Raw genomic sequence first — 27,994 nt, 5'->3', positions numbered from 1 at the left:
AACTTTTTCATGAAAATGTTGTCAGAAAAATGGTTGTATGCTTTGGAGGGTAGTTACTGTAATTGAAATGGGATATCTGTAGTTCTTTATTTGGTACTGAACCTGATATGGGAAACACTTGCTGATAAATCAATAAAAGCCACTTTGGGCATTATTTACAATAGCCAAGGCATGGAAACTACCTAAGTGTCCATTGATAGATGAATGGATAAAGAAGACATGGTGTGTTTATATGTACACATAAGCGTGCGCGCACGCAGGAATACTACTTAGCCATAAAAAAGATGAAACCTTGCCATTTGCAACAACATGGATGGTCCTTGAGGGTATTACATTAAAAATAAGTTAGAGAAAGACAAAGACTGTATGATTTCACTCATATTTAGGGGGAAAAACAAACTCATAGATACAGACAACAGCTTGGTGGTTACCAGAGGAGAAGAGCGTGGCGAGTATGCAAAATAGATAAATGGTGATGGTGATGGATGGAACCTGGATGTCGAATTACAGTGTTGTACACCTGGAACTTACATAATGTTTTAAACCAGAGTTACCTCAATGAAAAAGAGCTTTATATCTTGCTACAAATAATCAAGTGGAAGGCAGAAGAAACTACTGATCTAGTTGGTCCTCTAACTGCTTTTGATCAAAAGAAATTGGTAAACCACTTGGTTTAGGAATCTTCTTTTCTTTGATTCCACAGTGTCAGGAGAATATTTCCATGGATATTTTATTTATGTAGAGAAACAAAACCTCAATCTCAAACCACCATTTAAAAAAACCCACAAACTCCTGGGCTGTCATTTTGGTTGTGGACTCTGCACTCCTTTCTGGTTGTGTTCTGTGTGGTGGATGAATGTGTCTGGTGGGGGTGCATTTTAAAGGCAAGCTGGGAATAAGGATATAATTTAGTGATGTTTTGCTGAGTGCACTCCTCACTATACATGTCTCTTCGTATATTTTAATATTTTAACAATATTCAGTTATCTCTTAGCCTACTTGAGACAGACCTAACAAGTCTGTGATTATTTCAAACATACATAATAGCTCAATATATGAGTCTGATTATAATATTAGTTATAACTAATATTGGTTAACTTTAGTACTATTCTTGACTGTATATGAATCAGTGTATATTTAACAAGTGAGCTGAATAAATGCCATTAAATGAGTTGTCCTTATTTTGGCTTAGGCCCTGCCCAAAGTTTAAGTTTTCATATTGAAATCTAGCATTTAACTACTACTTTTAAATCTCTGCCTTTTAATTTTGGATACCAAATATGGCAGATTTATTCAGGTGGCCAAGTAGACTTTTTCTGACCTTGAATGTGGTTTACTGGTATTACATTAAAAAAAAGTCAGTATTTGCCATTTTAGGATAGCATAAACCCATGAGATTTTCCAAAGATCATTTTTAAAGCCTGACTTGCAGCTGCCTGACTTCTACATTTTTAGCTAAAAGGCATCTTCCTTGCGTTTGTATCTAAGTGACCCTGGAATGCAGTGCAGGGCTAGTTTGCTGTGGGTTAATCTTTGGATACTTCATAGCTGACAGGCACCAGCATCTGTGGTTTATATTGCATTGTCCTTCAGGTCTACAAATAACGTCCTAAACCTGATGATAGTTAGGGGAATGTTTACTAAGACAGGTTTTCTTTTCCATTTGCACAGTTTTAAAGCTGGAGGTAAAACATAACACAAGTGTGGTTTAAAAAAAAATCTGTCACTCAAGAAGTAATTCATGGAACTAGCAAGGTTGAAGGAATACCAGGAACTCATGCTTTGTGCTGGTATGTTCATCAAGATGCATTCCTTTTGTTTAGTAACACTGTATTCTGTACTTCAATCTGGATGCCAGGTGCTAGTTCACATAGGTTTATTGAGGAAAGGGTATTTTTATATGCATATGCATTCAGGTTAAGGCATATTATTAGTGTTTTTCCACAGCACAACCAAAATGTCAAAGGAGATACTTTGTTTTAATATAATTTTAATGGAGTCTGGATAAGAGAGTCGTTTGAAAGTTGAACGGACCACAATTCATTTATATGCAGTCAAAGAGCTTTTGGCCCTCAATGTTGGGTATATAATCCTATTAAAAAGCCCTTGAAAATCAATGAAAAATAACCTTAAAAGCGTGGTAGCATCAAGTTCATTCTTTTTTAAAAAAAAAAATCTATTTTCAGTTACATTATTTCTTTAAATGTATTGCAATGTTTTTTATTTAAAAAATACTTTTATCCTATGTATATATTCACTACTGTCCAAAATATGTCTTTTTTGTTGTTGTTGTTGTTCTAAAAACCTCTCTTCTCAGTTATTTCAGAACCTGCTCCTTGAGGTGGCCATTTTGCTGAAAAGCAGCAGCCTGTCAGCCTGGGCTGGTTCTTGCTGAGACTGTCATAATGCATTTCTTTGCCCGACGTGGGCTTTTGTTCCAGATTTTTGAATGAAATAAAATTAAGGTCAGAGAGTTAAATACAAAAAGTAAATCTTGCAGATAGAGCACTCATTAGCATCCACTCATCAATTTCAAATCCAGAAGCTGGGAGACCATTGTGCAGTTACGCTGATACTGAGCTGATAACAGATTTGATGAAACTCTGGCAGTTGTGAAGGGCAGCTGATAATAATGGTGCAAACTCAACAAAAAAGTTTAGTAAAATCTGCAGGAGGTATTGTTTTTCATTTGGCCTTGTTCTGTGGGCTTTTGCTTGGCAAGAGGGAGGCGTGGTTCTTATCTCCCCAATAAGAGATTTTAATGTGCTTAAAAGTATTGAGTAGGCACTGCTCTTACTGCCTCTCCCCAAGACGGATAAATGGAAGCAATGTAGTAGTGTATTGAGTAGGAACGCTCGCCCAAACATATACAATTGACATAAAGCTGAAGACAATTTGCATTTTTTGTAATCAAAATAAAAAAGGCTCTTTGACTATTAATAAACCTCTTTTCCTCTTTCTTTAGGATGTAGTAAATCAACAGGCACATAATCTTAGGAAATGGGGTAACCACAAGTATTTTTCTTCAGGATCGATGGTATATTTTGATTCTTACCTACTTCTCTGTAGAGTTAAATGATATCTTTTATATAATTAGGTAGCATCTTAAAACATAGGATGGGTCATGTTTCTGCCCTGCTGAGTTGAAGAGAAGAAAGTCGGCCCAACAAAGAGCCAATTCCACTAATTAAACTCATGCCCAAGTAGATGAACATGATATAGATGTTTGGTTTTAATAGAGCTTAGAAAGCGTACCGAGTCCTGAAATGTTCTGTTTGGAAAGCTGTGCTCTATAAAAGTTGCCTTTAACACGGCTGATGGCTCTTAATTAGAAGGGTAGACTTGCTGGTGTGATGTCTCTTTGAGAAAGAGCAACACTGGTGCCTACGTATTATTATTTCTAATGTATTAAGATACCTTTCTTTGGGAATGGCATTTCTGAGTACCTGTGGTCTCTGCTCTGTTCCAGGTGTGAGTCATGGTGACACTGAGAGACGGTGACTTACTGCTTCGGGGGCACGCATGTGTATGATTAAGGGATGTAGGAGCAGGACTCCAAGGTTTCCTTCCTTCCTTCCTGTCCCGGCGGGGACGGCGGAGGGAGTGAGTGATGGGGTCATTTATAACACCGCAGGCCCTTCGGCAAGGGACCTCTAGTCAAAGCAGGAAGATAAAACTCAGATTTCAGCTGGGAAAAGACAACTTTTGATCTTCTCTGGACACTCCTTTGCAAGCAGTAGAGCCTTCAGAATTTTTGGTTTCCTTTTTCAAGGAGATTTCCATGAAAAAGGTTAGTGTGTCAGCACTGGTTAAATCACATAGGTACTCCGTTAAATTTTATACGTTGTCCCTCGATGCTTTTTGTTTCTTGACGTTCTAATGGTGGGACATCAGAGACACTTAGTGGTCCAATTATAGCCCTCGGGTCCTGTTTGTAAGATCGAGGTATTACCAAATGCGAGGAGTGTAATGACAAATTCAGCAGCTTTTTTTTTTTTTTTTTGCAGGGGTTGGGGGAGAGCTTATAAAAAACTATTAGTTTATGATTCTTAGAATGTTTCATGTATGTGGACTTCATTCCAGTTTTGAGGTGATGAAATGGGTTGTTGGGTGGATAGTTTTCCCCCTGGGTGTGTGTGTGGGGGGGGGGAGGGGTGTTTAGGGCAAAAGGGTTTAATGCTGTGGAGAGAGCTTCATTCAGGGATTTTTTTTTTCTTTAAAAATATTTCGAGCAAACATAGGAAAAATTGAATGGGGCATTTGATAATATTCAAATGGTTTGTTTCATCGCCAGTGGCTCTAGATATAGGCTTCTGTGCTTTTATTTTCATGTATTTTAAAAATACCAGATATAACCTTTAGAACAAAAATCCTTTTAAAATTAGGACATATCATTGCTTTGCAGTCGCTTATTGTTCAGAGGTTTCAGGCACTATTTAACGTGATGGGATCTTCTGACTCCTTATTGCTGGTGACATTAGGTTTATGAAAAGTGAACAGCACAAGTGATATTTTAAAAATAGTGATTTTACCTTTCACTATGGAATGTCTTAGCGGTTGGCAGTAGACTACTTATATTAGAGATCCTTAAGATAAAATGGGAACAGTTCCAAGCTCTTCCTTCTCTCCCATCTGCCCTAGGTGACTAAAAGGTTCCCATAAATAACTGGTACCCTTTTGAACTGACCTTCAGGTTCATGTGATGTAAATATTGATGGTCTTGACATTTCTTGGCATGTGCATAGTTCAGGAGACACAGTATCTCCAGATAACTCAAAGCAGGTGGACGAGTGGGTAGATAGCCATGGTGTCTCACTGAGCCCCATAATTCAGAGGGGCCCTTGACATAATCCTATTTCTGGACTTTGGGCAGGGAAAATGTCAAAGGAAAAATGATCTACTAGTTCATGTCCTCTGGGCATTTCTATAGCCAAATCTCTCTGGATTGGACCCATGTTAATCTGCCCTTATAAGATGTTTTCTAGGGGAAATAATATATAAGTGACTTGTTTCATTCCCCTTTAAAACTGAGGACTTTCAGTACTACCAGGATCATTGTTTAGGTAGCTAATTGTTTGAGCTCCAGAGTCAGAGTTTCCAAGGCTCAAATCCTGGTTCTACCACTTACTAGCAATGTTACATTAGGCAAATTATTTAATCTATCTCAGCCTTTGTTTTCCTAGCCATAAAAATGGGGGTAATAATTTAATAGAATTAGGTACGAGCTATCCAATTGTGTGATGAACACTTTAGTAAAGATTTTAAATGTTAGCCATTAATAAGCTTTCAGATAGTCTGTGCCTGTAGAGACCTACAAAGCTGATAAGACCTACAGTTATAGAAAATCTTCCCTATTTGGAGGTCCACACTCCTGGAGTACATATTCAGTTACATGAAAATCATATATTAGGGAAAAATGAGAACATAGCACTGACTTTGCAAAAATGGTTTAACAAGTTTTATCTCACTGCGGGTTTTAAAGTAATTTTTCTGGTTTTATGGACATGGGAATATTAGAATCCTTGCTTCATTGTATTGTCAAGCATTATTGGTAGCCTTAATTTATACACCCATTGTGCTGCAGTTTTAGTTGCAGAACTACCCCCTGCAGCGATTATTATAGCACTTGGGAGGGTGGAATTACTGCGTTCTGGCTTGGGTATTTTTTTCACTAAGAAGCACAGGCACCATGAGATGGTACTTACCATCTGTCTCTCGGAGCATTTGTATGTATATTACCTGAGCACTTAGGCACCACTGAGAAAGGGGGTTTAAGGTGGAGAAAAAAGAGGAAAAATTGAAAATAAAATAACATGATGGAAATTACAGAAGCCTCTTTGCAAAGAATACCTAAACTGCTCTTAAAAGCAAGATTTAATAGCCGGTTGCAACACCGTACACTATTGTCTTAGGAAATCAAGCGCAATCCACAAAGTTGAAACTGAAGTGCAAATCTGGAAAATTTCCAGGGAAGTCAAGCAGTGTAGGTTTCTAGATCTCAAATTCAAGGGGGGAAAATCCAATTTACAAAGTAACTTCTTCCATTGATTGTGAGCTGTCCATGTTCGGGTAGAAGCATTAACTGATTAAATTCTTCAGTGCTGTGTGGTCATAATTGTGGCCTCCACTGTGCTGACCTTCTAAATTGGTGTGTGACTCACAGGACAGTCACTAAATGAGGAGTAGGTAGCAGAGTGGGACGTTTAGGCATCAGCTTCATCTTCCCAAAGAGCACCACTAGAAAGATGTTGAGTTCAATTGGAATATTTATTGATTACACCCAATACACTGCTCTGTCCCTGAAAAACATGCCATCTGTCTAATTCTCATTTCCCAAATATACCAGATACAAAAATGTTCTGTGCTGGGGGAGAGGGAAGGTTTTGGGTGTACTTCACACCACTGGGCTCCTGGCCAGCATTTCTCCTTTGTGTTTGTGAGCGCTCACCCTTTTAAGTTCCACTGGGGGGATAAGATGGAGTGTTCCCCCTATATTTGGTTGTCTTAATTTTTTTCCCCTAGGCGTTCTGCCACCCCTAAGAATGTGTTTCTACAGAGTTCTTCCCCCATATGGGAAGAGGGGGGTCTGATCTCCTATAATTCTTTGTTTCTCTGCACACTTGAAAACCTGTGGGCTAATGACTTTGGAGAGTTTTGGTGGTGACAGGGCTGCAGAGATCAACTTCATTTTATAGCTGCAGACACTGAGGCCCAGATAGGTGAAGAAATCTCAAGATCCTTGGCCAGCATATGCCAGGACAGTGCCTAAAATTAGAAACTTTTGGCTTTTCCACTGAGGCACACTGGCAGGGGGTGGGGGGTTAATAATCTGGTTCTTTCTATTGTGGTTAATGGATTGAAGAGGACTGACTGGGGAGTGAAAGAAAGGGCTGGAAGATAGAACAAGGAAACAGGGCTTGTTTGAGATTGCGTTAAAGGGGTACCCTTTGTTCAGGAAACATGAATATTCTTTCTCTGGGGTAAGAGAAAAGGAAGAGATTAAAAGCAAGATGGAGGTCAGATATTTTTTAGTAGTAGTTTACCTTCTATTGAAACCATGGAACAAGTACTGTTGATTCATCATCAGGTAATTTAGGGTAATGAAGTCTGGCAAATTTCTGGTCCTACCTTCTTGCCTCCTTTGGTCCCTGTTACCTTTTGTTTGCTCAAAGAAAAAGCAATGAAACACTCTCCAGATCTGATAACTGCAGAGATCTCCAGTGAAACCTCTGGCTCCCATCCCAGGATGAGGTCACACAGTCTGATATTATTTGGGTTTATGTCAATGTGTCAACTAGAATGCAAGGCACGTTGTCATGATTCCTTTCCAGCTGTTTATCAGGAGTGGCTCTTTGGCCAGTTGTATGCTTTGGGTAATCATAACCATTCAGAAGCACGGCCCATCCGTGGGTGTGCGTATGTCTTTTCTTTTTCAAGGGATAGTTTTAAATTCATGTGGAAAACATGACTTTGAGTTGTAACTGGTATTACGGCTCTGGCCTTATCTGTGCTTACTCTTACATTCAAACTTGCCTGGGCAAATTGGAGGTCGGGTGTTTTGGTTTCCTGGAGTCACTTTTCATCATTGTTTGAGGAACTGCTGGGAAAGACCTTGTTCTGTGGGAAGACTTAGTTGAACTGGACAAGAGTAGCCAAGGGACAAGCAGCCATTGCTGGTGCCTCATGCGATCAAAACAATAAGCCTATGTTAAGTATGTATATCTGAGAATAACGTTCATGATAAGCTAATGGTTATCAAATACCTACACCATTCTAAGTGCTTTACACATCTTCACAGCAGCCCTTTGGAGTTTGTGCTATATTATTATTTCACAAACAAGGAAATAAAGAATGGAAGTGAACAGACAAGAGCCGTGTATAGTCTCAAGGAGCTTATGGCAGAGTTGGGAAATTAATGTTTCACTCATTCATTCAGCAACTTGAATGCCTACTACATATAAGCTGAGCTATAAAAATTTATGCACCTCCTATGCTTGTCCAGGTGTGCTAGCAATCAAATGGAGAAATGTTCATGTAAATAAACTTGGAAATGTGTTGATAGAAGGGAGGAGGATTCCAAGGAGAGCGTGCTGACAGTCACTTGGATTACCTTCCCATTGAGCTCCTTCTGGAATCATGGTGGAAACCTAGGGAGATTTGACTGTGTTAAAAGTGAAAGCAGAAACTCAGAAGTGATTCACCAAAATCTGTGTGCTACATTGAGTATGTGATGGGACACCAGTAACTCCGTAAGGAGTAGAATTGGCAGCACTAACATTAAATGGCTTAGGAACTGTGGTAGATGACATCCTTGGTGTCTCAGTAGCTAAATTAGTACCTTGGGCATTAGCACCTGTGACCTTTGTTCTCATTGGCAGACATCACTGGATGGAACCCCGCAGGAGAGGAGGAAAGTGGAAGGTACTATATGATCGTGAAGATAGTGTTCATGGGCTTGTCAGTGAGTCATCTCCTGGGGAGTCTGTGACATTTACTTAGGGTGGTGAGGATGCGGGAGTAGGAGGGCAGAGTATTGGCAATCACAGAGAAAGGAAATCCCTAGTAACAAATCTGCACTTCAGTTTGGGGTGTGCTTTGGGGACATGAATTCTATAAAGTGCCGTTTAGCAGGTGTTTGTTGTGGGTGCACCACTACTCCTCAGCTCTCTGTTTTGAAAATGGTAATAGTAATAGAATGTACCTCACTGGGTTGGTATAAGGCTTAAATAAGTAAGTAAATATAAGAGTGCTAATAGCGATGCCTGTAAGCCATTATCTAAGTGATGGCGATAAAGAAAGAACAGCAATCGGTCCTTGAGAGTCAACATTATCACGCATAAGCCACTCTGCTAGAATCTAGAGGAGGTTGTTTTTTTTTCTCCCCACAAGGAGCCTTCTATCTTGATGGAGGAGCTAAATATACACAATTGCAAAAGTAATTAACTCTTATTCAATTTTTACCTGTTTATACCTGCCCAGCCTAAGATTTCCTTTCCCTACTCCACTCCCGCACCCTCATTCTCTAGCCATCCAGACAACCCAGGTGGCCCAGGTTAGGGTGTCCTGTGTCTTGTGCATTTGCATAAACCATTTCCATCAGCCTAAAATGCCTTTCTTCTTCGATCTGCCTGTTGAAAAGGACATCCTCCTGCAGTCTCTATTTTCTGACCCAGGTGCGCAGTCAGCTTTCATTGCGTTGCTCTTGTGCCTTGTAAATGCCTATTTGAATGTTGTTTTGCCTGTGCATTCCTCCATTAGATGGTGAACTCTCTAGGAGAAATTTATATGAATGTTCACATTCTACATTCTGTGTAGTTTAACTTACTGAATGAACAAGTGGTAATCTTTCTAACTTCACTGGAAGCTCTTTGCGACTGTATGTATCTCTTAATTTTTCTGAGTCTTAGTTTCCTCATCTATAAAATGGGTTACTTATAAGCACCAAGAACAATGATTAGCATGCAGTAAGCACTAAGTGTTGGCTATTGTTACAAACATAATTGTTCAGATATATGTTTTCAGCACAGACTTTGCGTTTTTTGATTATAGTTTTATTCTTCCTTATTTATATATTTTAATCTTCCTTATTTATGCAAGGACTCTTCCTCCACTACTCTCAGACATAGTTCCCTGGGGCCATTTACCTCCTACTAAAAAGCAAATGAAGCTAATCTCCTTGGCTTGAAATCAATTCCATCTAGACTGGAGAGGATATGCTAATTACCTTTGCTAAGTGCTTTTTGGCCAAAGGTGTAAAAGCCTGATTCTATTTGGGGAAAAATCGAAATTTCTTAAATTTTGTGATTATAGAATTTGCATTTGAAAGGCAGTAATATTCAAATTTAATGATAAACTATTTGCAGTGGACTGAGCTTAAATTTTGGATGGCTCTTGTGGTTGAAAGAATTGCAGCAAGGCATCAATTTCTGCAACATGACATTCAATTTCATTACATTCAGTTTAATTGCTATGAAAATAATGAAAAAAATTCCCCTCTATATCGGTAGCATGTTTTTGTGGATGGTTAAGGTCATTCATCTTCAGATAGTTAAGACTGTTTTAAAGAAGGGTACTTAGGCTGTCAGCGTGCCTCAGTTTCTTCATCAATGAGCATAACCCGGGCCACCTGCATACCCCCCTGGAGTGTTTGGATGAATTGCTCTGGACTTGTAAAGTGCTTTGAATTTCTTGGATGAAAGGCTCTCTGTAAGCACAAGTCTTATGAAGGTATTATATGTGGGCTTTAAATAGTTGCACAGCCTGTTTTGCAAGAACACTAATGCACTTCTGGGTTTAGAGTTGTAAAAGCTGTACATTCAGAAGCCTCAGGCTGCATCTTGTGAGGTTCTTGAGGCATGTGTCACTGCTTGCTTACCTCTAGCATAGATCCTCTCTACACTGCAGGTAGTGACACGCCTGCACACGTGGAGCAACCACTTGGACTTACAATCACCTGTATTTGGCTCCTATGGTATTGAGATAAAAGTCCAGGATGTGAGGGGAGAGGATGGGCTGTGGGTTCTTGCAGCCGTGGCCTCACTTCTTAGGAGCCTCTGGGTTGCTGTAATCCTGACAGGAGAGAGCACACACAAAAGTGCTTTGAAGCAGTGGAGTTGGAGGATGGGGTTTGCTGTGGGACCTGACACTGAGATTGTGAAGAACTGAGTTTGAGTTCTGGCTCTTCCAGTTGCTGGCCCTATGCCCTACGCAAGCTGGAAACTGATCCTGTTTTCCTTATATTGACCTTTTCCTTATAGTGCCCAGGGCTAGAATGTGAATGAAGGCCCTCATACTGTGCATGTAAGTATTTACAAGTTATAAGTCAGACTAAAACAATGCTCAAAATACGTTCAGAAATTCTTCTCCTCTGACAAAAATCACACCTTCATAACAATCTTGAAGGCCAGGTTTGAATTCTGAGTTTCCAGATTCTTCGTAGAGTTCCGTGCCTGACCAGGTAGCAGGAGCAGAAGCCTGGACCCAGTGTGCATGCCTCTGTGGACATCTGAGTCCACATGTCCGTGCTTGAGCCACACGTCATCCTGTCGGCCTCGGGGTTGCTTATTAAAGATTGGGCCACCCTTGTGAGAGTATCTGGGAAAAATCTGCACAAGCCCTGTCAGTGAACTCGGGCTGTTTGGACAGGGAACTGCAGGGCCTTAGGACCTGGAGCATGATTCAAAAGGGTACTTGGGGGGGGTCCTGGAGGCCATGGACTGCTGGTCATTCCAGTGCATGCCCTTTTGCCTGAGACTAAGGATGGTACTGCGCACAGGACTGGAATCAGCATTCCTTGTAAAATACATGTGACTGGGCCTTTATAAAGTGTTCAGATCACAAAAATGAAGGCATTCTTTCTAGGAGAAAAGTTTCCGCCTCCAGTTCAGCCCTAATCGTATCCATGTTCAGCAATGATGAGAGTGAGAGCTGTTCTCTGCCAGACAGGATGATGCACGAAATTCCTTTTATCTCCAAGATCTAGCACAGTAGTCCGTTTTTACTTAGCATGTAATTCATTCATTTGATAATACCAATTAAGTAAATATCGGCTACCTCTTTTTCCTAAGCATTGCCCTAGATATATTGGTAATAGTAGTGAGTAGACACACTTCCTATCTTCGTAGAGCTGATACTTTAATAGGAGGAAATAGACAATCATAAGGATAAATATATAAAATACATAGTTTTCTTGAAGATGGTTTACTTTGTTTATTTATATACATATATGTGTAAACATGCCCGTGCCAAGGACCAGACACTCTGCCTCCACCAGAGATAGAGCTGGGAAAAGAACAGTGGTCACAAAACAAGAGCATGGCATCAATATGTGGGAAGCACTGTTAACTGCAGGAAATACTCATGCCCTTTGGAACTCATGTTCTGGAATTCTTTTTCATTTCAATTCATGTTTATTCATTCTCCATTGTATAAACAATGGAGATCGTCCTAGGCTCTATGAGAGGTTAAACATGATGAGACTTTAGTCCTTAGGAATTCATAATCTACTGGAGGTAATATATAAAAACGTGAGCAGTTCTTGGTGTACAATAGGCACGTGAATGCTAACAATTTTTACTTATTTGCCCAGGGCCCTGTGCACACACTGAACTCTGCTCCTCCTCTTTGCTTTCTACTCCGTCTCCTTCAGTGGGGCAGGGAGAAATCCTGCCTGAACCAAGTCACACAGTGGGTGTGCACTGAAAGAATTCTTTTCATCGCCCTGGAATGCCGTCCTCGGGATTCAGTCGACTCCTCTCAATGGGGACTCATCCATCAAGAGGGCAGTCGTGTAATTATCTCAGCTACTGTGAAGCCACTGAAAAGCCCTTGCTGAATCTGGGTGTAGGTTTATTGTGAAATTTAACAAAGTTAAAGTCACCTCCTTCTTTCCCTTTCTTTCCTTCAACTTGAATTGCATTTTAAAAGTCCTAATGTTAGGATAAATATGTTACTTGACCTACTGTTGAAGGGTCGGCCTGTCCTTCCTGGGTTGGGATATGGAAATGCCTTCCATGCCTTGGCTGTTGACACACCCCTTTTGTGGTGACAGTCATGCTCTAGTTCTTAGTCTTGATAATTAAAAATAAAAACAGCTAGAAAGAAAAGTATAACAAATTGTGGTGAGCCCTAATTCTGACAGTCAGGAACTTCTCACACAGTTGATAAAGGGTCAGGTAACTTTCATCGTGTATTTGTCATAAATACCCACTGTGGTTTACCCATATATATATGATTCTTCTGCTATAGCTACTATAATTTTTATGCAGATGTACGTTAATTTCCACATATGAGCTACAGGAAGTGGTGAACTTCCTCTGTTAAAGAAGAAATTCAGAAGGTGCTTCAGGAGACTGAGTAGGAAGAAGATTGCTAAATCCAATTTTATGATTTTTCTTATAAAAATGAATGTGATTTTGAAAAATCGAAAGTAGTACAGTTGAGTTTAAGAGTCCAGATCCAGAAGTCGCTTCTAGGATTATGTTTTTATGAACTTCCGCTAACTAAATGTATAATGCCAGATATGATGGGATTGCAGTGACCACTGATGTGTCTAATAGGAAATTCCATTGAGAGCCAGAGACACAGGAATTTATGTTGAAACTAGGGAATAGTGAAAATAGGGGAATTAAAAAAATTTTTTTTTCTGTGGCCTTATTTACTGAGATCTGACCTTTCTGATAGGTTTCATGACATCTTTGGAATGCAAAGTTGGGGATACTAATATTTGCCACCAGGCAATATTTACTCAGTGATGTGAGAACTGAGGGCCGTAGTTGACTGCAAGTGTGATTATTAACAGGACCCAGGAAAATGCTACCAGAAATAATGGTACCTTTGTTATCACAGTGATTTTTTTTTTTTTTGGCCAGTGGCACTGAAGGAAAAGTGATATTTGTTATCAAATCAGGCAGGGGATTTACAAATGATAACCAGTTAGAGAGGTTGCATTCCTTCTAGTGTCTCACTCTTGTATTCACAAATATCTTTCTCCCACGGAAAGATAAAAAGTTGACCAGGGCCTCAAACTCCCTCTGTCTTCCAAGTCTGTGAACAGCCTTGACCTCCTCCTGTTCTTTTTGTGTTGAAATGATGCTTACTCTGTGGTGATAGTTTTAGGAAGGCAGAGGAAAAACAGTAAATACATCAGCAAAACTTCCCAAGAAAAGAAGATTGTGGCCTTTTGGAGGGCAGAAACGTATACTTTTCTTGTGGTGGTGTTTGTGTGATGGTGATGGTACTCCCCCCCCCCCCCCAACATACACACAACATCTTACACAAGAGCTTCGTGCACAGAAGTACATGTGAATTGGACTGGCTAAGACTAAGCATTAAAACAAAAAGCCCCAAACCCAGCTTTCCAATGTCTTCCAATCAAATTTTTGCCTTTTTTCCTGTTGATTATACTTTCATGGTTCATGCAGTGGTGCAGCCATTGCTGGCCTCAGTCTTTATAACCTGATAGAATTGGGCTTGGTGTTGATGGAAATGGAATGGTTAAGAAAAATTCAACTTCTTTATTTTTAAAGTGTTTAAATGATGTTGTTTGGTACCCTTTGAACTATAGAAGGCTTTGTAGACTGGGTATTTCCATGTGTATTCTGGACTTAGCTTTTGAAATGCCAGAATTGGAAACACAAATTACTATCTCACTCTCCAGAGTGGAAAGTGTTATTTCTGTAGGTCATTAGAAGTCTGTAGATTGGTCCAGGGGAGGGTACAGTGGGCTGGGTCCTGCTTGTCTCCAGTCCCAAGCTTCCTGTTGCACTGTAGTTGACCTGAAGCCAGCAACTGATATGACATCATCTTGGGTGTTGCTGGCACATTTTTCTTTTTTTTTTCAGTAGATAGGCACTAAATTCTTTTTCCTTTTCAAAACACAAAAGAAAGAGAATTTTGGCCTGCTTTGCATACTGTATAGGTATGTCTGGTTGCTGCCGATGAGTGAAGTACTGTTTATTTCCATCCAAGGAGGTGTCTGTTGAAACAATATACATTTCAATCATTTTTATTATAGTGCAGTCTGCAAAAATCCTTCAGGCCAAGTCAGGAAAGCCCCCTAAAGCAACTTTCAGCCCCTGAAAGACAGGCCCAACCAGATACCAGCAGTTCTTGTGTTTCTGCAGTTTTAGAGATTTCTGTGGTGATAACGAAAGACCTCACAGAATATTAAAACATTTTATTTAGAACTGTATGTTAGGAGAAGTGAGCAAAACCCTCCAGGCATTGTTTTCCGTCTCTTAGTATATCAGTCTGACCAGGACAGCCGTACAGGGCAGGATCACTTGGCTTAATGATGAATGAAGTTGGAAAGCTCAGATCAGCCTGGGGTATTTGGGGCTCCCAGACCCTTTGTTCTTTTTCATTTCCTAGCCCCTCCAAATCTTTTACAATATTTTGCCATCAAAGATGTCTACTAAGAAGACTTAATTTGCAATTCGGATGCTTTAGTAGCGTTTTTTTTCTGGACTCTGGCAGTGGGATTGAATACTTTTCTAGAGCCTTGGCCAGGGGCCTTTCGTACCTTATATTTCTTCTTGAGCAGCTAAAATTTGGCAGAGTCTTCCCATACTCTCCTCTTTCACCCCCTGCCAGGACTTTTGTACACTTATAGGTAAGCCAGGTGGACTTAGATGCCCCCAAGTAATCATAAGCAAGGAACCCCTCATTTTGTTTAGATTTTGAAATTCCTGTCCCCCTTTCTAGTTCTGACTCTTAAACAAAATGATTTCTTGTTACCATATTTATTTCTGAAATAACATATTATATTTTATCCTTACACCACCTGCTCCAAGAGCAGTTAATAGCCTATTTGTGGCATACAGATATATTCACCGAAAAAAAGCAGAGGGGAGGAAAAAAGGCTGTGGGTTGGGGAACAGAGGAGAGGCGTGCTCAGTAGAAGTGAGGTTTTGGGGTTTTTGATTAGAACTTTAGTAGAAGAATGTCTGCTGACTTTGGCTTCTAGTTCATCAGCTGTTGGCATCCTACCCAGGCTGGAGTGGGCAGGAGGCAGCCCTGTGTCTAATTCTCATTCCAGAAGTGGAGTTTATTGTTGATGGAAGAACACTGCATAATTATTGGCTTTTATGATGGTCATTTTGGAACAGTGGTTTACAAACTTTTTTAAACAGAGGAAACTTTATGTATAGTCGAACTTTAAATCAGTTTTCAATCAGTGCTCTTTTGCCAAGGAAACATTTACATAATACGATAACAATGATAAGAATATACTTTCCATGTTGGGTTTCATCTATCCCCAGGGACTTGAACAGCTCATATAAATCACTGCCTTCTAACCCTTTGCCTCCAGCCTCTCAGCTCTTCGAAAACTCACCCTCTTGTTTTCACAGCACTGCTTCACGTCTCCATCTAGCTGTCCAAGAGCTACATCACATTAAACACGAACATGTTCAGAACGAATCCCTTATCTTCTTTCCCCCAAATTTTCCTCTTGCATTTTCTGTCTTTAGAATGTGTCCAAGTTAGATGCTGAGAGATTTACCCTTGACTCCCTCTTCAGACTCAGTTGGGTTACTAAGTCTTTTCTGTTTTATCTGCTAAATATCCCTTCTCTGTTTCCGTGGCTACTGTGCTAGTTCAGTCCCATCACTTCTTGCTAGACAATGGCAATAGATGCTACCTGTCTCCAGAGTTAAACTTTTATAAGGAAACTTCTGATCACTTCTCTTCCCTGTCTCAAATCCTCCAGGGTGTACAAGACCCTCCCCAATCGGCCTATGTCCTCCCACCTTTTCCTTACTCATCCTACATTTCAAGTGCCCAAAGTCCTAGTGTTATTAAGAAATAATGTTCTTTCATATTCTGTCTGTGCATGGACCCATTCTCCCGTTGGTTCCTCCCTTTCTCACTTCCTCCTGGAAACCGTCCTACTTAACTCAAAACTGTAGCCCAAATGTCTTCTCTGTGAAGCCTCTGTCACTATCCGTTTGTCTTTGGCCTCTTTGTTATAGCAAATGTCATATTAAATTGTAATTGTTTATATGCTTGTCTTTCCACTAAACTGGGTATTTCTCAAGAGCAATGACTATGTAATGTCTGGCATCCAATAGATAGTTAATAAATATTTGTTGAATGAATGTAAGCTTAGGATGAAGGCTATGGGTGTTAAACTTTTATTTTTTTTCATGTGGATCATTGTAAAAATGCACAGTTTATGTCTATTAAAATAATACACTATTTACTTGCATATTTTCCTTTTGCCTTTAAAATACATTGATACCTGTTGGAGATGAAAATATGCCATACCCAGTCCCTCCTTCATTTGACAGAATATGTCCACCCTATCCTCTGTCCTTATTAAGTCAAACTTTATTTCCTCTCGATTCGAAATTCTCCTAAATGTCTCAAGTGTCTAAAAGTCATTCACATTTCAGGAACTGAGATCCTTTCAGTCACAGAATGTCTGAACTTATCCGAGGGTAACAGGACACTGGACAAGCTGGATCAGATCAAGACATACAGGATCCCACCATTGATATAACTGTTTTTAGTAAGGAATCTTTAAATGAATATTGTTGTTAACATTATAAGATGATTAAGGAAAAACTAGGATGAAAGGGATCCTATTGACAATATTAATGTTTTAGTGACTTACGAGCAACTAATTAAGGAATAGTCACTTATTTGCTGTGGGCTTATAGGTTCAGAGTATGGCTCAAGTGGTTTCTTAATGCTTCATACCAATATTGGGAGTAATACAGTGGGCGTAGTCTAGGTCTAACTTGTGATTTCCTAATGACTGAATAATTCTATAGACTTAACTTTGGCCTGATTTTTAACGTACAATAGACTTCATTATAGATAATTAAAATTTTTTCAAATATTATAAAATACATATAAATGAGCTAGTTTAAGAGTATATATATTGAATTTTAATTCCCAAATATTTGAAGATAATTTCTGTTATTGATTTCTAGTTTAATTGTATTATTATCTGATAATATACATTGTATGATTGCAATCTTTGAAAATTAGTTGAGGTTTTTATGGCCCGAGTTATGGTCTCTCTTGTTGAATATTTAATTTACTCTCAAAGAATGTGTATGCTAGTGTTGGATGGAGCATTCTCTGTGTCAGCTGGATCCAGTTGCTTGATGTGTTCTTCAGTTCTTTGCTGTCCTTACTGATTTTCTGTCTGCCAGCTTGACCTATTACTGAGAAGGGGAAGTATTGATGTCCTCAAATATAATTACAAATTTATCTACTACTTTTACATTTGTCACCTTTGCTTTGTGTATTTTAAGTTCTGTTGTTAGGTGCATATACATGTATGATTGTTACGTCTTCTTGGTGAATCACTTCTTTTGTGTGGTATTTCATCTTTATTTCTGGTAATTTTCTTTGTTCTGGAATCTACTTTGCCTAATATTAATATAGTTAATGACTCCATTTTTCTTTTTTAAGAAAATTTTTTTGTTGTGAGATACTTGTAGATTCACATGCAATTGTAGGAATAAACTCTTTACCTAATTTCTTTTGACAGTAACATTTTACAGACCATAAGACAGTATCACAACCAGGAAATTGACATTGGTACAAATGACTGATCTTATTCAGATTTCTTCAGTTTTATACGTTACTTGTGTGTATATTTAGTTAAATGGGATTTTTGACATGTGTAGGTTTGTGTATTTACCACCACAGTTAAGGTACAGAGCAGTTCCATTATCACAAGTATCCCTCATGTTGCCCTTTTATAACCACACTTCTTCCCTTCCCCCAAGTCTCCAACCCCTAAGAACCACTAATCTGTTTCCATTTCTAAAATCTTCACTTCAAGAATGTTACATAAATGGAATTACATAGCATATAACTTCTGTGAATTGGCTCCCCCTTCCCCCCACCCGGAACTTAATTCCTTGGAGATTGGCTCAGCTTCTTGTTTATATCAACAGTTTGTTCAGTTTTATTCTGAGTAATATTCCAATGTTTAATTTTATAAGAAACTAAACATTGTTTAGTGTTTTCCAGAGTGACTGTATCATTTTATATTCCCACCAGCAACATATGAATGATCCAGTTTCTCTACATTCTTTTCAGAATTTGATGTCATCACTATGTTTTACCTTAACCATTGTGATAAGTGTGCAGTGATATTATCTCATTGTGGTTTTAGTTTGGATTTCCCTGATGGCTAATGACAGTGAAGATCTTTGCATGTACTTGTTTGCCATATGCATATCCTCTTGAGTGAAATGTCTCTTCATGTCTATTATGTGATTGGTTTTGTTTGCTTTTCCAGTTTTCTTTTTTGTTTGCATTATATTTTTTTCACTTTTGCTTTTAACCTACCTATACAGATGTATTTGAACTGAATCGCTCACAGATAGCATGTAGTTGAGTCATTTTAAAAATCCAATCTGACAATCTCTGACTTTTAATTCTTGTGTTTAGACCCTGTACATTTAATATAATTATTGATATATTTGCATTTAGGCTTACCATTCATTCCATTATTGTTTGTTCCTGATTTTTTTTTTTTTTTTTTAACTTTTCCTGTTACGTTTTGGGTTATTTGAACATTTTTAGTATTCCATGTTAATTAATTTTGATTATGACCATATTTTTTGGTCCAGCTTTTTTGTAGTTGTTCCATGGATTATAAAAACGCATATTTACCTTTTTAACATATGCTTATCACTTCATTTGAAATGTAGAACCCTTATCCTATAGGTCCCTTTACACTTCCTCCTTGATGCCACTGCTGTCTTATGTGTGATATCTACATGCACTGAAAATCCCATCAGGTACATTTTGCTTTCAACTATCAAACACATTTATTCCAAGTAGTTAACATCTCTGTTGTTTTTCCTTTGTTTTTGTTATTCGTATTTCCTTCTAGTAGCATTTCCCTTCTTTAGTAATTCTTTTAGAGCAGGTCTGCTAGGAATTTTTAAAGTTTCCTTTCAGGTGAAAATATCTTGTTTTTACTTTTATTACTCATGGATGTTTTTTTCTGGATATAAAATCTGACGTTATAGTTGTTTTACTTAAAAACTTATGTGCTACTTCCCTCTTTCTAACCTTGATGAGTTGTATGAGTAATGTACAATTATGCTAATAATCGTTTCCCTATATGTAACCTATCATTTTATTCTGGCAATTTTGAAGGTTATTTCTTTGTCTTTTTAAAAAATAGTGATAAAATACACAGAACATAAATTTACCATTTTAACCATTTTAAAGTGTACAGTTCAGTGACAGTACTTACAGCCACAATGTTGTTCAGCCATCACTATTCTCTTATTCCAGAACTTTTTCAACACCAAATGGAATATTTTTAGTCTTTAAGTTTGTCTTACCACGGACTTTTTGGGTTAACTTTGTTTAAAGTTTCCTCAGATTCTTGAATCTGTAGGTTTATGTCTTTCACCAGACTTGGCAAATTTTCCACTCTTGTTTCTTCAAATATATTTTCAGCACCCCTCCCCCCTTATTCTTTAGGGACTTTAATGACATGAATGCCTGACCTTCTGTTACTGAATCACATGTCTCTGAACCACCACTCATTTTTCAAACTTATTTTTCTCCCTGTTGTTCAGATTAGATAATTTCTATCGATTTATCTTCAAGTCCACTGATCTTTTTCATCTGCCATCTCCACTTTACTCTTGAGCTTGTCCAGTGAATTTTAAATTTTGATTATTGTAATTTCCAGTTCTAGGATTTCCAATTTTTCTACTTTATATTCTTTTTCTTTGCTGGGGCTTTTATTTTCACATTTGTTTCAAAAATGTTCATGACTGGCCATTTAAACATTTATATACTAGCTGCCTTAAAGTCTTTGTCACATAATTTCAACATCTGTGTCATGTTGGCATTGACGTCTGTAGACTTATCTTTTCCTGGACGAATTGAAATTCTCATGGTTCTTGGTATGTTGAGTAATTTTGGAATCTCGTCTGGATATTTTGAGAATTACATTATGAGACTTGGGTTGTGTTTAAATCCTATGATAAAAAAACCTTTTTTATTTAAAGCAGGCAATTGAATTGGTTAGGTTAAAGCTGCAAGTTCCAGCCTACCTTCAGGGGGCTGTTGTTTCAATATTAATTTACTTGTCAAAGTCATTGAAGTAGTGTGGTTCTGTTCTGGGTGTGCATCACTCAGTGGTCACTCTGATTTGTGTAGTGGTCCATCTATTTGTTCAGTTCTCAAAGTCTTTGGTATGCTGATGACAATCTGATCCACACATTTTCAGCTTGGTGATGATCCCTGGAATTCATGAACAGTGCTATAGGGTCACTTTCCTGAGCATCTCAGTCTCTTCATTCTTCCCTGATGTATTTCAGGTCCTTAGAATTTACATCGTCAGTTCTTTAGGCTCTGCTGTGCACTCTCTGTTTGGGTCTAAGCAGCAGGAAAAAAAGAGTAAAGGAAGCCACAGTGTTGGCTTCAGTCTCTTGTAATCACAGTACCACCAAGTGGATGGAAAGAGTTCCCTTCCTTAGTTTCCACTCTTGCTGACCTCCCTCAGAGTCACTGCCATCACTGCCATGGAATTGCCTGGGGGTAAGGGCATGAGAAAAATGGCAAAAGAGGGAAGAAAGAAAAAACAAAATTGGGGGATTTCCACATTCTCATGAATATTAGAAGTACTAGTTGTCCCACGAGCCAGAATTAGAGGGCTTCTAGAGATTTCTCCTTCATCCCATTGCTCATTTCTAGGTTTCCAGCTCTATTACATTCAGGCCAGAGGATACTTGTGGAAAATAAATGATGTAAACCCACTGCCACTTCAGATTCCAGTGGTCTTCTGTGATTTGCCTGCTGCTTTTTTCTTTCCAGAGTTTTCAGATATCTGCTTTCTGTCATTTGTGACTAGGTTTTATAGTTTTACTCAATGGAAGATTTGGGTGAAGTATGCTTGCTGCATGTTAACCAGAACCAGAAGTCTCACCTCTAATCCATACTGAATTTTGAACAAGATAGGGGATGGCATTTACTTCCTCCCACACTAAAGCAGTCATGCATGTAAATTGTGAGGACTGTATTATTTCTGTACTGTTCATTAGTCTTATATGGTTTTGTAATCTGAACAATCAAACTATAGTTAGGTTTTTATGTATATAAGGGTATGATTATATAGGTAACAGGATAAAATTTTAAAATTATGACATATATGAGTTATATACATGGAATACACTCACATATAGACACATAATCATTTTGATGAGCTTAATTTCAAAATCAGGCTAATCCTTCAGTGATTATATAATTGTCTTCATCTCAAGGAGAGGCATGATGTACTTAATATGTCATTTCTATTCTAAAGGCTTAAACATCAGTAATCCAAAAATGAATCTCTGTCAACTGTTTGAGACGAAAACTTTAATTTTTTCTACTTTACCATGTTCCATCTTCTTGACAATTAACAAAGAGGAAACTCATAATAATGGTGAAAAAAAAAATAGCTAAAAAGAGTTAGTGGTAGAGTTAGAAAACTGTGTTTTGAATAGTAAAATTTAGCCTATTTCCAGAAGTGGTCAGAAGAGGAGATTCTGCTGCTTGGAGACTTGTCATGGGCCAACCAAGGAAATGGAACCCATTTATATATTTCAAGGAGAGAAGGATTTCATAGAGGGAGTTGGGTTATAATTGTTAAACGGCCTGGAGGAGCAAACCCAGATCAGGGACTATAGGAAACACGGCTGTCACAGCCCGAGTGTGTGCTCATCGGCCAAAGACAAGTGGAGTGCCTGTCGTCGAAAGAATCTAAACCTAGAATCTTGCTGGCAGAGGAGTCTTAGAAATGGAGTTTCCAGGCTTCAAGCCCCTCTGATAGGGTTAGAGCTTAGAAAAATAGGGATGGTACTGATTAACGTAAGTGTTTAGTTGATTTACATTTTAAAAATTGTATTATGTGTTGTCTGGTAAACAAGATTCTGTGCTGCTTGAGGGTAGGAATTGGTTTTATATTCTTTATAACTCCTCAAAGCAGAGCATAGAACCTGGTGCTTGCTTAGTGTTCTTTGTTGTTGTTGTTAATCTCCCACGAAGTATTTTTTTCCACTGAGTTTTAGAGAGAGTGGAGGGTGGGGAGAGAAACATCTAGATTGGTGGCCTCTGGCACATTCCCTGACCGTTGAACCTGTAACCCAGGCACTGCCCTTGACTGGGAATTGAACCCGAGACCTTTTGGTGCGTGGGCCTAACACTCTAACCATTGAGCAACACAGGTCAGGGCACTTAGTGTTCTTTTTATGTAATTGTGACCCTAACCCCAAGTTAGCCTTCAGATGAAAGAGTGATGTTTTTTATGTCTGGTTGGTTCTAGAGCCATCAACTAAAGAATGTGGAGCATTTTCTTTAATGCCTGGTGCAAAAGCCAGAGACATTTAAGATTATGTTCCATAGGACTCCTGGGCTAGGTCATCAGTATATATCACATTTATCTACTTTTTAAAGACCAAAATTATCTTTCTTACAAGGTGAAGACTTTGGAGGCAAAAGTATGTACAGATAGGCCAATTAGCAGTTACTCAAGTGATCACACATCTGTTTAGGGGAGTTGTGTGCATTTCCTATTTAGTCAAACGGGAAACTTCTCACCCTCTCAGAAGTAGTAAAAAAAAAAAAAGATCAAAGCATTGTTAATAAATAATAAACCTCTTATTTTTCCTAGTCTAAGTATAAAAAATAATTTTAAAAAATTTAAACCAAAAAAGTCACATAAAACCGAACTACTTAACTACTGTAGAGATTTTGCATACTTCCACCTGGCCTATTTTCAGTCTTTTTCTTTTATGGTTTGTTTGCATAGATTATTGAATCTTTGTGAGACTTTTTATTGCTGTGTAACATTTCACTAATTAGATGTGCAACAATAAAGGAATGTAAGTCATGGCATATTTCTTTTTTGCCATTAGAAATAATGCTACATAACATATTGTGCCTAAAATTTTTCATATTGGTCATTATTTCCTTAAGATAAAGTTCCAGAAGCAGAGCTACGGGGATCAAGTAAAGGAAGCCAGTGTGCATCTCAATGAATATTATAGATTCTCTGAGGCAGCACCTGAGTCATTGCCAGCACCTCAGAAACCACCCTCCTGCCTTCCCTTAGATTAGTTTGGCCAGAAGTTCAAGTGTATATAAGTGGAATGTCATTGTATTCTCTTGGGTTTGCCTCCCCTACACACACACACTCTCTCACACTGTCTCAACACCATGTTTAAGAGGTTTAAAGAAGTTATCACATTTATTTTAGTCATCACATAAAATTCCATTATATGAATATAGACTCTCCACTCTGTTAATGGACATACAATGTTTCTAGCTTTTGGTGTTACGAATAATGATGTTATGAGCATTTTTATACAAATCTTTTGATATGTGTGCACAGTTTTGTTAGATATATATATATACACATCCACACAAACATATATGCCCTATGAGCAAAACTGCTGGGTTATGTTATATTTTCATCTATTTAATTTTAATAGGCATTACCAAACAGATTTGGAAGCTAGTTGTGCCTTTTTATTAGCACCAAAAGTGCATGAAGTTTCTCATTGCTCCACATTCTCATCAGCATTTGGCATTATCAGACTTGTTCATCTTAGCCATTCTGATTTAATTTGCATTTCCCTAATAGCTAATGAAGTTGACAGCCTTTTCTTATGCTTAGTGGACATTTCATTTTTTTATTGACTTGAATTTTACTCTTTTGTCTTGTAAGAGTTCTTTGTATACTTTGGAAGTGAGCCCTTTGATAGTTATGTGTTACGAATATCTCTGCCCACTCTGGTTTGCCTTTTTGCTCCTATGATGGTGCCTTTTGATGAACAAGAGATGTTAATATTAATGCATTCAAATCCATTAGTCTTTTCCTTTGTGATTAATGTCATTGGTGTGCTGTTTAAGCAATTTTTTCCTACTCCCAAATCATGGAGCTATTCTATGTTTTCTGGGAACTTTATTGTTTTATTTTTCACATGTAGATATACAATCCACTCAGAATTGACTTTTATGTATGTTGTGAAATAAAGGACTTTTCCCAGATGGATATAAAAATCGAACCAGACATTTGTTGAAAATACCATTCTTTCCCAAAGGCCCTGCAGGGCTACGTTCATCATAAATCAACTTCCCATATTTGTGGGCTCCTCATCTCAGGGTAGACCATAAAATGTTATTTATGACTCATTTCTCTACAGGCTAATTATCTCCATTGCTCTCCTCCCCTCCGGCTGGGCTCCATACATTGGTTATCTTTGCAATGTTTTACTGCAAGAGTGTAGTTGGAAGATCAGTACATACCTCTCAGACCCAAAATATGCAGTGTTACCACTTCTACCTGGTTCCTTTATGAATTTTGCATTCAGGTTATGTCACTGTATTATCTAGAAATGACTAACACAGTAGGCTTCTTTAACAGTTCTAGAAAACTCATATGCTGTGATTTTAATTACTTCTCATGCCCTGGCCAGTTTGGCTCAGTGGTTAGAGCGTAGGCCCTTGGGCTGAAGAGTCTCGGGTTTGATTCCAGCCAAGGGCACGCACCTCAGTTGCAGGCTCTAACCCCGGCCCCAGTCGGGGCACTTGCAGGAGGCAACCAGTCAACATGTCTCTCTCACATCGATGTTTCTCTCTCTCTCCCTCCCACTTCCACTCTCTCTGAAAGGCAGTGGAAAAAAATATCCTTGGGTGAGAATTAAAAATAAGCAAATGATTTCGCATTCATTACACATTGACTCAAATAATTTCAAGTCATCACTTTTAGCTATTAGTTATTTCTCACCTCCCCACCCCCGCCCTCTGCCAACTTTCCATCGGAGCTGTCTAAAAAAAGAAAAATGGGCTAAATTAATATGATTGTGCCTTCCCATTGCTACTTTTCATTGTTTGTTAAAGGCAGTTTAAGTAAAATTATCAATAATGAAAGGTAGGGGTCCTTGTGAGGAGTCGGTGAGGAAAAGGAGCAGAGAATTGGGCTAATCCACATAGTAATTAGCCTATCCTTTAAGCTTGGAGAGTGGGGCAGGAGTGCTAAGGAGGGCTTATGAAACTGACCTTAAAGTTAATCAATTTCTATGGATATATTTGTATCTTCTAATTTTGCTTTGGGAAACCTCCAGGTAGCCTCTCTCACAATCAAGCATTAGTGTTTCTTCTCATGTCCTGAAATGAACTTGCAGAAAACAAAGCTTCATAAAAAAAATTATCCTGAGTTTGTCACATTTAAAAAATGAGGAATATTAAAAAGAAGCAAGGATAAACATTGTACATAGAGGTTTAAAAGGAATCATTAACATCTTTTACTCTGAACTTGTCGGCCACTGTGCACGCATATTTTTGTTAAAGGTTAACTAAATTGTTTAGACATCTTTAATGGTTGGACATCCATCCGCTGGTATGTACCCAGCTGATTAATGTGCTAAATTTCTGGAGAAAATTCCTTTAATTGCGTATTATGCACTGAGAGTGGCTAATTTTATGAAACCAAATTGCTCTGTGAAGTTCTTGGCAACCCAGGGAGTTAACAAATATCAGTCTATATATGGAAAAAGAAAAAAAAGCTCTTTTGATTCTATGAAATGAAGAGGAACTTAGTTCTGCAACTACTATTGGTATAACCCTGGCAATTTATGAAACCGTTTTTCCTTTTATTTGCTTCCACAACTACATAGCAGAGCTTCGAGGACAGGGATATGTTTTTAAAAGGAGGAAGCAGAAGCTTAGGGATTTCAAGGACTTGGGCCTAGTGGTATTCAGCTGGAAAGCTAATAGCAACAGCTAAGATTTATTGAGTGCGTACTGTTTTCTAAGAACTTTTCTAAGTGCTTTACACGTATTAAATTTTTACATCTTCACATTAGTTCTATTAGGGAGTTACTACTATTACCCCTGTTTTACCCATGGGAGTGTTGAGGCATGAAGAACATAAGGAACAGTCCAAGGTCCTTGGTAACTGCAGAGGTAGATGTGAACCCAGCCTGGACTATGCCACTGTTCTGAGCAGTAGCTTCTCATTTATTGTGTCTTCTTCAGGATCTTTCATCATGGTCTTGTCGTTTTCAGCGTGCAGGTCTCTCACCTCTTTGGGTAAATGTATTCCTATTTCTGTTGCAGCGGTGAATGGGATTGTGTTCTTAATTTCTCTTTCTGGTAGTTCATTGTTAGTGTATAGAAATGCAACAGATTTTAATTTTGTATCCTGCAACTTCACTGAATTCGTTTATCAGTTCTGACAATTTTCTGTTGGAATCTTCAGGGTTTTTTAAAATATAGCATTATGTCATCTGCAAATGAATCTGTTTTTGTCTCCAAGTTCAGGATTCTTGCTGCTTCACAGTAGTGCCACATAATAATATTGCTGGTGATGATTTCTGTGGATTGAGATGCCCTACTCTTAAATCCTGAGTTGAATCTTAGGTCCTGACTCTGAATCACTGTTTCTGTTTCATTCCCAGCATGGTGGTAGGGATTGAAATGTCTGTTGAATTGATTTGAATTTAAATCTGATTTTTTCTTGCATCTCATCTTTGCTGTTGCTATTAGCCGATGTAGTCTCCTTGCTGCTTTTTAGACAGTTTCACCCTGTCCATTTGCTCACGTGTCCTTCACCGCTGCTCTCCTTGTTTAATCCATCCACCCAGAAGGGCCACCTCATGCTTCACGTGAGACATTGAGGTCCCTATAGCTTCTCTGACTGCCCGCAGAGCTCATTGTCCCTGTTGCATGTTTCCACATGTTCAATATACGTCTCTGGCTTGTATGTTTCTGTAATGCTTAGGTGTGTGCACGTTGTGGAGTGTTCCCAAACCCTAGATTTCAGGCTGCCCGTGACTACTTCGTGTTCTTTGTTTCCACATGTTCACCAGTTCATACTGGGAATCTTGATTCTGTTCCATCGTCTTTCAGACCCTGCACTGTATTCGCTTGTCCTAACGGCTGTGACTTTATCAATGTTGTTGTTCTCTCGTAGGGTACATCCCCCCAATTTGCTGTTCTTCAGAATTTGGATTCTTCTTTGCTTTTGGTTTTAGGATTGGCTTTCCATATTCCACAAAATGGCCCATTATTATTTTTGTTGGCATTGCATTTAATTTGTCGATTATTTGGGGGAGAATTGAGATTGTCTTTCAGTTTTGAATTCATCCATTCGTGAGCACTATCCATCTCCACTTACTGTAACTTTCCTTTATTTTGTATATTCTTAGCGTGTATATTCTGTAAGTGATCTTACACACTTTTAAAAAAATTCCTGCCCGGCCGGGCATGGCTCAGCAGTTGAGCGTCGACCTAGGATCCAGGCAACTGGGGTTCGATTCCCGGTCAGGGTACATGTCTGGGTTGCGGGCTCGATCAGTGACTCTCTCATCATTGATGTTTCTATCTCTCTCTCTCCCTCTCCTTTCCTCTCTCTGAAATCAATAAAGATATATTTTTTAAAAAAATTCCTTTCTAGGAATCTTACACTATTTATTGCAATTGCAAATTGTTTTATTTTTTTTATTATATTTTCTGA

The 27,994-nt window shown here is 38.5% G+C and overlaps 1 long non-coding RNA gene across 18 annotated transcripts in view; it reads left to right on the top strand.

Annotated features, from left to right (window-relative positions):
- Nucleotides 1-27,994, top strand: part of LOC308560206 — a 363,790-nt gene that overhangs the window by 176,852 nt on the left and 158,944 nt on the right. For 4 of the 18 annotated variants that reach the window (XR_013999278.1, XR_013999289.1, XR_013999290.1 and 1 more), the window contains one exon: nucleotides 3,470-3,790. The exons of the other annotated variants lie outside the window; for them this stretch is intronic. This is a non-coding gene — a long non-coding RNA (uncharacterized lncRNA). The remainder of the gene's footprint in view (nucleotides 1-3,469; nucleotides 3,791-27,994) is intronic. 18 annotated transcript variants of the gene reach the window in all.

Source organism: Miniopterus schreibersii, assembly GCF_964146895.1.
Source record: "Miniopterus schreibersii genome assembly, chromosome: 8".
Classification (NCBI taxonomy): Eukaryota; Metazoa; Chordata; class Mammalia; order Chiroptera; family Miniopteridae; genus Miniopterus; species Miniopterus schreibersii.
Note: the sequence above shows the minus strand (reverse complement) of the source record. Positions and strands in the feature narration are given on the sequence as shown.